We start from the raw sequence: 8,089 nt of genomic DNA on the forward strand, positions 1-8,089 counted from the left end.
GGTTTATGTCCTCTTGGCTTGCAGCCACGATGGTGGCCGCTTTCACAACTCTCCTGGCTCCCTGGGGTATAAAAGTCTCCAATCTGGGAAACTCTGAGCTACGTGAAAGCTGATAAACCACAACAAGGGTGGAAGATTTCCCTGTATTCTATCGGTGACCATCTTAGAGTAAGTGTTCACAAGTTCAGGGGGCCACTCCTCCGTGACGTGTGATAGTTACCAGCACATTCTTTAGAGAGGAGGGTTTGAGAACCAAATGTTTAAAGAAAGCAAATGTGGGGATGTGTCAGGCTATTAATGTGGCAGCATCTGGCATTTATAATCTGAACAAAACTCCCTTCCTCTTTCTTAATCTTTGTCCCAGATGAGAGCTTGGCTCAGGACCAAGAAAGTTTTTAGTTTTTCTTCCCAGGAAAGCTAAGTCAGAAGCCAGAATGCCACAGGGAAGCGACCATGGGAAGAAGGGTCAGAGCTGTCATATATTCCACGCGGTAGCTAGTGCACCATGGGGACACACCATCTGATGAACATTTTAAATGCAGGCAATTACATGAATACTGATTCCGTCCAGCCCTATGAGTTTATAGCAGATAACCGGACAGAGTCATGATTTGGGGATATTTTCGCTGTTCCCCAGTATTTAATAAATGTAGTTAGCTGCTCTGTTGCCCAAGAGTATATACAAGTGAGAGTTCCTTTTGTCCAAAAGTTTAAGTTCTAAAACAATAAAATAAACATGTCACATATTTATGCACATGTTATCTAAACACATACCAAATACTTTTTGTGGTTCGTTTGAAGTTTTGATTCTGGTTTTCTGTATTTATTTATTTTTCTTTGAAGAAACAATGTGAATATCCTGTGCTGGGCTAGGCTGGGAGTGGGGGGAGATGGCTATTTTTCAGATGATGAAAGAAATCAAATTTAGTTCTTCCAGGCTTGGAAAGCATCCAGCATTAAGTAAAATTAAAGATGAGCTTGGACAAGGTCAAAAAAAAAAGAGGAGTTCTCTGATGAGATATGGGAAACTTTTTCAGCAGGATGAGAACTAGTGGTGTTTAGAGGCAAATCCAAGGGAAGTCACAAGCAGTGTACTTGAACTTGAGCATACATTAGAGTCACCTGGTGGTTGTTCAGTCACTAAATCATGTCCGACTCTTTACAACCCCATGGACTGCAGCATGCCAGGCTCCTCTGTCCTCCACTATCTCCCAGAGTTTGCTCAAATTCACGCCCATTGAGTTAGTGGTGCTATCTAACCATCTCATCCTTTGCCACTGCCTTCTTTTGCCTTCAATCTTTCCCAGCATCAGGGTCTTTTCCAGTGAGTGGGCTCTTCACATCAGGTGGCCAAAGTCTTGGAGCTTCAGCATCAGTCCTTCCAATGAATATTCAGGGTTGATTTCCTTTAGGATTGGCTGGTTTGTTCTCCTTGGTGACAGAGTCTTCTCCAATACCGCAATGGGAAAGCATTAATTCTTTGGCACTTAGCCTTCCTTATGGTCTGTCACAGCTGTGCATGACTACTGGAAAAACCATAGCTTTGATTATACGCACCTTTGTCAGCAAAGTGATGCCTCTTGGAGTGATTCTTAAAATATGCATTGCTGTGGAGAAAGAAATGGCAACCCACTCCAGTATTCTTGTTTTAAAATAGTCCATGGACAGAGGAGTCTGGTGTGCTGCAGTCCATGGGGTTACATGACTGAACACATGTGCATGAGGGTGGAGGGAGATGGGTTGGTAGCAATAAACTGGTAGAACTAAAATAAAAAAAAAAAAGCATCACTGGGCCCCACCCTTGAAGTTTCTGATTTAGCAGGTCCAGGTGAGGCTTGAGCACTTGGAATTTTAACAAGATCCCAGGTGATGCTGCTGCTGATCCAGAGACTAGTATCAAGTCAAAGTTTATCTTAACTGTATTACAGACCCCATTGGAAATCCAAAGAAAGCTGTTAGAGTTCCCATGGAAAACTGCACAAACAGAAATGTGAATTTTTGAGTCTAGTTTCAGGATTCATTTATCCAGATTAAGGATACTTCCTTGGTATTGTCCATTGAAAAACAATGCCCAACCTGAAAGTTGAGAGTTATGTTTTATTTGGTGGAGAAAACTCAGAACTTTAAGCATCTCAGATAATTCAGGAAGATTGCGCTGAAGAGGCAAGATGGGAGCCAGGATATATAAAGATTTTTTGCAACAAAAGACCGGGTAGTCAGAATCCAAAAGATTACTGTTAAAAGAAAAGCAGATATCTCAAGTTAAGGAATTTAGTGCTTTTCTATATATTGTTGTTATTGTTCAGTTGCTAAGTCATGTCTGACTCTTTGCGACCCAATGGACTGCAGCATACCAGGCTTCCCTGTCCTTCACTGTCTCCTGGAGTTTGCTCAGATTCATGTCCAATGAGTTGGTGATGCTATGTATGGTGTTTTCTATGGGAAGATGCAAAGTCTGGGCTCATTGCAATCATTCCTTTGATATGTACCTCAGCTATCCGGGGCCAGTATCCTGTGTTCTCTCATCCTGAGTCTTCTCAGAGTGCACCTTTGAAGGTGGCTGCAGCTGTCCATATTATTTCTAACCTGAGTTCCCTCAGGGATCATCATCTGGGCTGCTGTAATCTGATGGCTTAATGGCTGCCACACCTGTTGTTTACTGATATGGCAGGTAGCATTTTTTAACTCACAGTATCACTCAGTTTGAGATGGCCCCTGCTATCTCCAAATCCATTATTCTTCATTTGGGGATTTCATATGTTCATTCCACCAAACCTTGTAAGATTTGAGTGATGCTGATTTTGGAAAGTGTTAGTTGCTCAGTCATGTCTGACTCTTTGCCACCCCATGGACTGTAGCCCACCAGACAACTCTGTCCATGGGATTTCCCAGGCAAGAATAACTGGAGTGGGTAGCCATTCCCTTCTCCAGGGGATCTTCCCAACCCAGGGATCAAACCCACATCTCCTGCATTGCAGGTGGATGCATTACCATCTGAGCGACCAGGGAAGCCTGCTTTTAGGGATGACTTAATTAAAACCTCTGGATTTAACTAACATTCTTGACGATAGAAAGGGTTTTGTAGAAAACAAATCATTTAAAAAACTCCAGAACTTCCATGGTGGTTCAGTGGTTGAGATTCCACGCTTCCACTGCAGAAGACATAGGTTCGATCCCCGACTGGGGACCTAAGATCCTGCATGCCATGTCGTGCAGCCAAAACATGAAAACCAAAAACCAAAAAAAAAAAGAAAAAAGCAACCAATATTTAAGACTCTGTGTACATGTTTTTACAAAGTTTATTCTGGTGCCCCAGGGGTACTCAATTCATTTTAAAATAATTTGAATAAAACTGTAATCCTCCTCTGAAGAAAGTTGACCTTGAAAGGATGAAGGAAAACTGAAGCATTAATGAGAAATTTTGAGTACATGCATTGTGAGTGCTGAGTGCCAGTTTAAAGTCAGTTTTTTTTTTTTTTCAAGTCATTATGAAGAGAGATTGCCAGCAAGTAAGTAAAGAAAAAAAAAAAAGTTCATTCTCTTTGCGTATTGCAGTGTGGTGCAAAGAAAGAAAGTCTAGCAAAATGCAAAAAGGCATGTGTTTTGATTGGAAGACTTAAATCTTGAATGCAGACACTAACTTTTATTAGCTTGGTAATCCTGTGAAAGCTATTCCCTTCTGGAGCTTCAGCTTCCTTTTCTGTAAAATGAGAGTGTTATCTATCTGACAGGTCTTTGTAAAGATAAGACTTATTTTTTTAACTCCTTTAGCATAGAGGCCACTCAGTCAACATCCTGCAGGGTGTAACTTTTCCCATGCTCAGTGTTATTGCCTTGATCCTTTCAGGTGGTTCTTTGCCCATAATTGGATGGTCTGCTCACTTGCATGCATTCATCAGATTTGGAATGAATTCTCAGAGGGGACTCTGCAGATCTCTGGAGTTCTGCCTCCATGCAGCTCTCCCTGGTATTTGGCCCTGGGAACTCTGGCAGTGTTGGTCTCTGGGGACTTTCTTACAGCTCAACTCAGGGACTCTTCCTGGACTCTGCTTGAGACCCTGCTCTTCTCCTCCAGCTAGAAACTCTGTCGAAGCAATAAGCTAGGCCAGTTGTCGGGTCCACCTCTCAGGGATCACTTTCTTTCTATGCCTGGTGTTCGGTGTTTTGCAATCATTGTGTCATATGTTTTGCCCATTTTTTGGTCCATTGTGTCAGGCAGTAGTCTTTTCTTGGTTACTCTATCTTGTCTGGAAGTAAAGACTTTTTATTATTTTAACTTTTATTTTTTCTTTTGAGATCTATCACACGAATGTAAGAGCATTTAAAATGCATGTGTGTGTTAGTCACTCAGTCGTGTCCCACTCTGTGACCCAATGGACTATATATAGCCCACCAGGTTCCTCTGCCCATGGGATTGTCCAGCAAAAATACTGGAGTGGGTTGCTATTTCCTTCTCCATTAAATGCATATATAAATTTTTAATAATAAAACAAACACCCTTTCACATATCAACCAAGTTAAGAACATTGAGAGTGTATTAAATTTTTCTCTATGCCTATTCTTAATTCCCTTGCTTTCTTCCTAAAGAAAACAATTCCTCTGAATTTTATGTCTATCATTTACTTTAAAAAGTGTCTTTGCCATCCATATGTGCATGCATAATTATTTTTTAAGTCTTGCTTGTTTTTGTATTTTCTATAAATGAAATGATCATGTATATACTCTTGGAACTTGCTTCTTTTATTCTACATTATAATTTTGATATTTATGCATGTGGACGTAGTCCCTTCATTTTCATTGGTTGTATCCACATTTTATTTAGCATTCTGCAGTTTTTAAGTTGTTTTAAGTTTGGAGTTAGTGAGCACAATTTGCTTTGTTTATTCTTATACTCATATTTAGGTGTTCAGGTACAAGAGTTGATTGAGGGCATATATGCTGCAGTGAAATTACTGAAACTGTATGTATGCACAAGTTTACCAGTAATGAAACATTACTTTTCAAAGCAGTCATTCCTATTTATACCCCCAGCAAAGGGCATAAGAATTCTCATTGATTCACTGCTTCTACACTTTGTGTTACCATGCCTTTTAAACTTTGCAAAATCGGTGGGTTTGTGATGGTAACTTGTGGTTTTCATTTACATTTCTTTACTAATGAAGTTGAGTATTTTATATTTGAGTTTCTTGTTTGATAGTATCTATCATCGATCTATTTTTGCCCAGTTTTATTTTTCCCCCTTTATTTATTAATATAATAGTATTCATATATTCTGAATGCTAGTCTTTTGTGCTAGTATGTGTTGCAAATAACTCTTCACACTTTGCTTTTGTACTTTCATGATACAGTTTGAGGAATTCTTAATTTTTATGTAACTGAGTTTATTTTCTTTGCCTTTAAAATTGTCCATTTTAAAGGAAAATCTTTAAAAAAATCCTTTATTACCCTCAAGGTCACAAAGATATTCTCCTTTGTGATATTCTTAAAGCTTTGCTTTTTTGCCTTTCATGCTTAGATCAGTTTTCCGCTTGAAACTGAACTGCATGATTACATTGGGCTAAACTGTAATATCAACTCTATCATTTATCAAATGGTTGTCTATGCAGAGGTCTCCATTCTTTTCCTTAGTTTGTCTATTTCTGTGCCAAAACCGCATTGTCTTAATCATAATAACTGTACTGTAAACTTGATAACTGGCAAATTCTATCTTCTTTCTTAAGAATTGACACTTCCACAATAGTAAGTCTTCTAATCCAGGAATTTGAGGTACAGGTTGATTTATTTAGGCCTTCGTTAATATGTAACAAAATGTTTATGGTTTTCTCCACAAACTTTTTTTACAGCTTCTGTAAGCTTCAGTTCAGTTCATTTCAGTTCAGTTCAGTCGCTCAGTCACGTCCAACTCTTTGCGACCCCATGAATCGCAGCACACCAGGCCTCCCTGTCCATCACCAACTCCCGGAGTTCACTCAGACTCACGTCCATCAAGTCCGTGATGCCATCCAGCCATCTCATCCTCTGTCATCCCCTTCTCCTCCTGCCCCCAATCCCTCCCAGAATCAGAGTCTTTTCCAATGAGTCAACTCTTCGCATGAGGTGGCCAAAGTACTGGAGTTTCAGCTTTAGCATCATTCCTTCCAAAGAAATCCCAGGGCTGATCTCCTTCAGAATGGACTGCTTGGATCTCCTTGCAGTCCAAGGGACTCTCAAGAGTCTTCTCCAAGACCACAGGTCAAAAGCATCAATTCTTCGGCGCTCAGCTTTCTTCACAGTCCAACTCTCACATCCATACATGACCACAGGAAAAACCATAGCCTTGACTAGACGGACCCTTAGTCGGCAATGTAATGTCTCTGCTTTTCAATATGCTATCTAGGTTGGTCATAACTTTTCTTCCAAGGAGTAAACATCTTTTAATTTCATGGCTGCAGTCACCATCTGCAGTGATTTTGGAGCCCCAAAAAATAGTCTGACACTGTTTCCACTGTTTCCCCATCTATTTCCCATGAAGTGATGGGACCAGATGCCATGATTTTCGTTTTCTGAATGTTGAGCTTTAGGCCAACTTTTTCACTCTCCTCTTTCATTTTCATCAAGAGGCTTTTTAGTTCCTCTTCACTTTCTGCCATAAGGGTGATGTCATCTGCATATCTGAGGTTATTGATATTTCTCCCAGCAATCTTGATTCCAGCTTGTGTTTCTTCCAGTCCAGTGTTTCTCATGATGTACTCTACATATAACTTAAATAAGCAGGGTGACAATATACAGCCTTGATGCACTCCTTTTCCTATTTGGAACCAGTCTGTTGTTCCATGTCCACTTCTAACTGTTGCTTCCTGACCTGCATACAGATTTCTCAAGAGGCAGGTCAGGTGTTCTGGTATTCCCATCTCTTTCAGAATTTTCCACAGTTTATTGTGATCCACACCGTCAAAGGCTTTGGCATAGTCAACAAAGCAGAAATAGATGTTTTTCTGAAACTCTCTTGCTTTTTCCATGATCCAGCGGATGTTGGCAATTTGATCTCTGGTTCCTCTGCCTTTTCTAAAACCAGGAGTTTTTATGTATTGCTGAAGCCTGGCTTGGAGAATTTTGAGCATTACTTTACTAGCATGTGAGATGAGTGCAATTGTGCGGTAGTTTGAGCATTCTTTGGCATTGCCTTTCTTTGGGATTGGGATGAAAACGGACCTTTTCCAGTCCTGTGGCCACTGCTGAGTTGTCCAAATTTGCTGGCATATTGAGTACAGCACTTTCACAGCATCATCTTTCAGGATTTGAAATAGCTCAACTGGAATTCCATCACCTCCACTAGCTTTGTTCGTAGTGATGCTTTCTAAGGCTCACTTGACTTCACATTCCAGGATGTCTGGCTTTAGATGAGTGATCACTCCATCGTGATTATCTGGGTCACGAAGATCTTTTTTCCACAAACTTTTTTTACATCTTCTGGAAGCTTAATCTTAGGTATGTTTAAAAAATACTATTAGAATTGGCATTTTAAAAAGTTCATCTATTTGTTACAGGTTTGTAAAAATGCAGCTCATTTTTGTATGTTAATTTTATATTCAGCTACATCACTGAGCTTTCATTAATTGTCATAATTTACCCATAGATTCTTTTGTATTTTCTGTGTTTATAGCCATGCCATCTGTAATAATAATTTTGTTTCTCCTTAATTATGGCACTGACCTAAAATTTTCAGCATAATATTCAATACAAGTGGTGATAATGAGCACTCTTATCTCAGTTCCCAATCTCAAAGGAAATATAACATTTTTCTGTTAGACATATTAACTAAAGTATTTTTGAAGACACTAGCTCTTTCAGTTCAGTTCAGCTCAGTCGCTCAGTTGTGTCTGACTCTTTGCAACCCCATGAATACTCTATTATTTCATTGTCTTCCAGCTTACTTTTTTTTTCATAGATGAATAGTTATATGTCAGTCTAACTTTTCGCTCCTGACCACTTTTTAAATCCTCTCTGACTTTAGTTTTTTGCAGTTTTATTACGAAGTACTTGGTGATAGATTTCTTTTTATTTATGTTGCTTGAATTTGTGATACTTCTTGAATCTGTGAGTGAGTACT

This window comes from Budorcas taxicolor, chromosome 17 (genome assembly GCF_023091745.1).
Source record: "Budorcas taxicolor isolate Tak-1 chromosome 17, Takin1.1, whole genome shotgun sequence".
Taxonomy (NCBI): domain Eukaryota; kingdom Metazoa; phylum Chordata; class Mammalia; order Artiodactyla; family Bovidae; genus Budorcas; species Budorcas taxicolor.